Source organism: Myripristis murdjan, chromosome 15 (genome assembly GCF_902150065.1).
Source record: "Myripristis murdjan chromosome 15, fMyrMur1.1, whole genome shotgun sequence".
Classification (NCBI taxonomy): Eukaryota; Metazoa; Chordata; class Actinopteri; order Holocentriformes; family Holocentridae; genus Myripristis; species Myripristis murdjan.
In genome coordinates this window covers 33050103-33056210 of record NC_043994.1, presented here as the reverse complement: position 1 = coordinate 33056210, position 6108 = coordinate 33050103, and positions in this window count along the sequence as shown.

Genomic DNA, 6108 nt, shown 5'->3' with positions numbered 1-6108 from the left:
GCCAGTACCTCTGCAAGGTCCAGTCTGTGGCCCCTCTTCCTCTTGCCTAAACGAAAGACAGAAATGGGATGTGGTCAGCCACCAGTCCAGCCATGTGCAGTCATGGCCACTCACTTGAAATAACGATTAAAAAAAACCCCAAAAAAATGTGTTGTTACTGTTGCTTACCAGTTATAACACGCTGCTGTGAGTGCAGTGTGCTGGAGGTCGATGGAGTTGGCGTCGTTGCCCGAGATGGTGCCGGTGTCGACGCTGCTGTTGGCGCTGGGGAGGGGGCAGGAGAGCTTGGGGGGTCTATGATGGAGGTGGCATGTTCCTCGCATGTGGAAATGGGTTCTAGAACAGAAATAAACACATCTTAAGTACACGTGAAGCATGAAATGGTTGTTGCTATGCAGTCGCTAAAGCAGACCACGGAGTCAGCGGTGATAAAAGGCTAACTAGCTAGCTCACTGTCTCGGTAGCAAGCTAACTAGCTAGCTCACTGTCTCGACAACAAGCTAACTAGCTAGCACATTGTCTTGATAACAGGCTAACTAGCTAACTCATTGTGTGCTTACACAGTTACCTCCCAAACCATATTTGTTTATGAGCTTGTTGGGCAAAACACTCACCTTCCTCGATCATGCTCTCCAGCAAAGTTGTGGCCGAGTCAACCTGGCCAAACCACTTCCAGTTTCTCCTGTTGGACCCACTTCTGCCGTTGTGGTCCTTTATGGTTCGGTAGTTGCTCTTGAGCTTTTTCAGCTTCTCCTGACACTGCTTCATGGTCCGCTGGTATCCGTGAGCAGCCATTTGCTCAGAGACCTCCTGATACACCTTTTCGTTTCTCGTAGCACCGTCCAGCTCCCTCTGAATTCGCTTGTCCGCCACCAAACACAAAAACGTCTCCACCTCCTCATTTGTCCAGGCGACAGGTTTGTTTGCCATAATTGCGTGTTGCTTACAACTACAGTGTTAATAAATAAGCACGGTCGCTGTTGCCAGTCCTTTTAAAAATGCCGGGTGTGTTTACGCGAAGGAGTCGCGCTAGTGTGTTGTCACTCGCTGTCCAATCAGTGGCTTGCACGGTGCTTACGTCACATTTCCGTTCGACTCAGCTCGACTCAGCTCGACTCAGCTCGCTTGGAACCCCCGCTGAGTAGGTCCCAAAATGGGACCCGCTAGCAGGGACTACCGCCTAATGGAAAAGCTCGCAAACCGAGCCGAGTCGAGCCGAGTCGAGCTGAGTCGAGCTGAGTAGGTACTAGTGGAAAAGGGGCATTAGTCTTGCAGTTGATGTCGTTTTGCCAGGTGATAAAGGCTTGCCACTAGATGTCTATGAGCTGTTGAATTTCTATGTTGTTCTCATCATACCAGTCTTTATGTTTCTGGGTCTTATAACCAAGGATGTTTTTGCAGGAGTTCATGATGGTGGACTGAAGCATGCTCCAGTGATGTTCAATATCTGCAGGATATGGCTCAGACAGGTCTGAGCTGACAGCAGCCTGAAGTTGTTGTTGGTGGGTGGTGTCATCCAGCCGTTCAATGTTGAACCTTGGTCGGCTCTACTTTTTCTGCACTCTTCTTTTCTGCATGAGGCAGATGGACATAATGGAGTGAATGAGGCGGTGGTCTGTCCAGCAGTCATCTGTATTGGTCATCGCTCTGGCGTTGAGGACATCATGGCGATCTTTCGTTTGTCTGCTTGTGAGCAGTATTGTTATCAGGCGTTCATTGATGCCCACAGGGAGTTTAAAGAGATGGTTGACGGCTGTTCCTAATAGCAAAACCCACACCGTGGATTCGCGGCTCATTCACAGCTCGTTTTCCTTTCCAGAAGAAAGTATAACCACCTTCTTCCTCCTTCAGCTGTCCTTCGTCAGCCAGTCGTGAGGGCTGCAATATCGATCCGGAATTGTCTTAGCTCCCTGGAGATGATGACCGTTCTCTTTTCAGGTCGATCGCTGGATTAGCTGTCCATGAGGATCTGCACGTTCCAGGCTCCAGCTGTTTTTGTTTCAGACCGTGTAGTGGTGATCCCTCTGGATGCGGAAGTTGTTTTTTGAGGCAGGCTATGTTTAGGGTACCTTTTCTAACCCTCTCCCCTACTGGGGTGAGCAGAGTGGATCCTAAATAGGGCTGCTCAGTCGTGGGTGCAGCTGCCAAAAAGCCCTTTCTGCCTCGGCCCAAGAGCTTAATGACTGACTCAAACACCCAGCGCCTGTGTGCCAGGTTGTGGCTAGGGGCTCCCAGACTTCACAGTCCTGCCCCCGTCACCACTTCCTGATCGCCACAGGACTTTAGAATCCAGGATGTAAGATGGACTGATTCCCTTTCGGGAGGGTGCTTGCGTGTGACATCTTTTAGCATGGGGAGGCTGATGGCTGCAGCCACCACACGGCCCTTAGCAGAGAGGGGCCAGGATCCAATGGCATGGAGTCCATGATGACTGAGGACCAGCCTCTGTTGTAGCCTTCATCCAGCATCACTGCCGCTGTGACTTACAGTCATCCTCCACCAGTGCAGCCGTTCAGCTCTTGGTTGGACCGCGCTTCGTCTGCGACCTCCCCTCGACCTCCCCTCGACCTTACCACCATGGGTGACCCTACCAGGAGCAAAGCTCCAGCTCCACACACACACACACACACACACACTAAGGAAAGTTTCCAGGCTCTACTTTCTCTCCTGTTCAGCTCCTTCCACTGTACCCCCCCCCCCCCCCCCCCCCCCCCGCCCCCCCACCACACATTTTCTCTCCATCTTTGTCTTCAGTTGATTCAGACACCCCCCCCCCCCCCCAACACACACACACACACACACACACACACACACACACACACACACACACACACACACACACATACACACACACACACACACACACACTCACACACACACACACACACACACACACACATTCTTCGGTGCGAGGCTGCAGCTCAGTGAGACGAGCTGGCGGCCAAGCTGACATCAGAAAGAGAAGAAGTGTTGTTTTATTCTTCTTCCCCCCTTTTCCTGCTCTCTCTCCCTTTTCTTCTCTTTCTTCTCTTCCTTTTCTTTCCGCTCACTCTCCTCCTCCTCCTCCTCCTCCTCCTCCGCTCCCAGGCGGTGGGGAAACTCGTTTCCATATGAAAAAGAGGCAAAACCATTAAGCCAATTAAAGTATTTATACCAACAGTCTAATGGCAGAAACTAAGCTGCTTTTATTCAGCATGGGAACCCAGAGAGAGAGACAGACAGAGAGAGAGAGACAGACACAGAGACAGACAGACAGAGAGTAAGAGAGAGAGAGAGAGAGAGAGAGAGACAGAGACAGAGAGAGGGAGACAGTTACTGTCTCTCTTTTGCTGCACTTGTAATATATGCAGACCTAATCCCTCTCTCTCTCTCATGCAGATTTTTTCTTTCCTCTTCATCAGTGACTGCAGAGAGAAAAGAGGAAACACATTTTTATTTTCATATCTGTGCTGTGTCATTTTCCCCAAAAAATTACAAGAAAAACCCGAACTTTAATAACAAAGACACAACAAATAGAACTATTTATAATGATTGTAAATGTATATTTTAAATTAAATTACAAGACCATTTCCATTAAATGAAACAAAATTACCCCAAAAAAGAAGAAATAAAGTGAATTTTGCAAAACCTTTCAAAATAAAAGCCCAACATGTCTCTGTTATTCTTTTACATGAAGTGACAGAGTTCTGCCTGCAACGCTAGCACTCGTTAGCCTCGTTAGCTTTGTTAGCTTCCTGCAGGAGGGTCAGGGTCATGGTTCGGGAGCCATTTGGTGTCGGGGGTCTTGCAGTTTCAGCCTCTTTGCTGAACCTGCTGCTTGATGAGAGCTGCCTCTGATTGGCCAGGCAGCCAATTGGATTGAGGGACAGGTGAGTGTCCTGGCATTCAGCCAATCACACACCTTCATGGAGAATGACAGTCTGCTGTGTGTGTGTGTGTGTGTGTGTGTGTGTGTGTGTGTGTGTGTACCCCTCTGTGAAATGATGTGCGTTCATGAGAGAAAGAGAGGGAGAAATCAGGCGTTGAAATCAAGTCAGACTCAGTCAGACCGGAAACCAGCTCAATGACCTTCAGAATAAAAGCAACAACTTTTGAATTGTGGAAAAAAAGAGAAAAAACAACCCGCAGATTGTTTTTGCCATTATTTTGCCAACATTACAACCTATAGCCATAGCCATTCAAAGCAAAGCGCCATCTACTGGTTGTGTAAAGAACAACATAATGGTATGGTCCAAAAAACTTGTTTTCCTGTGACTGGATGTTGAGTGTTGTGTTGTGGAAATGTGTCAGAAACTGTCCCTCACTGTCAGTCCAGCTGGAGAAGCAGAGCTCCTCTGAACGGCCTTGCTCTCTAGTTTGTGTGTGTAAAGTTTGATGAGGCTGTGATTCTCCTAGAGGTCACTAGAGGTCATTTTCTCCAGCGACGTCCAGTTGGACAAAAGTCTCTGGCTGCAGTGAAATGGCTGCTATGGGGGCCAACATCATCACACAGGAATCAAATGTGGCTCATTGAATCCACAAGAGTCTCAGCTTTCCAGTCAAAGCAACTGATGCAGCTCCAAGACTGTTTAGGCCCCAGTCTGCACACACACACCATTTTACAACAGGCCACAAGAACACATGTGGACTGCAGGCTTTGGGGCCCAAACTGCATGGGATTAGCAGAAGGTGGGCGTGTCTGCAAAGGGGAGAGAACCCATTTTCATTCACACAGCTGGAGGTCAGAGGTCAAGGGACCCGCTGGAGACAGACATGACAGATTAACCGTTGACAAAATCTGGTAAAGTGATGCATGATTCATGTTCCCTAAATGTTCCAATATTGTCACTTTGAGATGTATAATTGCTGAATAAGTCTTTCAACACACTGAGAAGCTGTAGTTTAGTGTTACTACTGTACTACGTTTCCTTTTGTTTTGTTCTGTTAACCAAGAAAAGGCCTCAGTAACTCTTCTAAATGGTAAAATAATAATGATTAATATTTTTGTTGTTGTTGGTACACTCTTAGAATGGATGTGTTGAAAAATAACACAAAAAATGTGTTGTCACGTTTAACACATTTTGTGTTGATTTTTAAAGAAGCAAAAAAAAAAAAAAAAAAAAAGAAGATTAACACACTTAATATGTTGGACACAATCTGTTATTTTACGGCGGGAAGGGGGCGCATTTTCTTCATTGTTCGCCATTCGCGCCACTCAAAGGAGACAGAGATGGAGGCTGCATCACCTGGTGTGTTCCCAGACCCTTCAGTAAGTATCCACAACCGTAACATGTGTTAAATGTGTTAACACACTGATTTTGTTGAAAACAACACAAAATGTGTTGTTCTTAACTAGACACACAGGTGTATTAAAAATTAACACATGATGTGTTATTTTCAACACATCTGTTTTGAGAGTGTAGTAGTAGTAGTAGCAGTAGTAGTAGTAGTAGTAGTAGTAGTAGTGATAGCAGTAATAGTAATAGTAGTAGTATCATTGTTATTACGAATATTGTAGTTTGCTTATTCCTCTTCGTCTTGTTGGGCTTTTATTTTGAAGTCTATCACCGGAAGCTCTCTCTCTCTCTCTCTCTCTCTCTCTCTCTCTCTCTCTCTCTCTCTCTCTCTGTGCGTGTGTGTGTGTGTGTGTGTGTGTGTGTGTGTGTGTGTGTGTGTGTGTGTGTGTGTGTGTGTGTGTGAGACTTGGCTGGGTGCTCGCGGCTCCAGACAGAGAGCCTCAGTCTGTGGATCGGGACTGACCGGTGGAACGGAGCCTCTGCACGCCGCCAGACAGCCGCTGAGAGCCGGGGAGCTCCGGAGGGACGCCGGGCAGAGGAGCCACGATCCTACGGGCTGTGAGGAGGGGGGACCGGACCCACATCCAACCCAAAACCGAACCCGAACCCGAACCCGAACCCTGGGCAGAGGCAGCAGCGGAGCTTGGAGTCGGTCCGGGTGAACTTGTGGATTAAAGCTCCGGAGGGAGGGAGCAGAAAAACTCCTCCGCCCCGCTCCGGCTCTCTGCCGCCCGCCTCTCTCTCCGCTGCCTCCGCCCGGCCGCCCGCAGCCCCGCCGCCGCTGCCGGGCTGTTTCCCGGAGGGATCCCGGGTGTTTGTGGGTGTTCTTGGG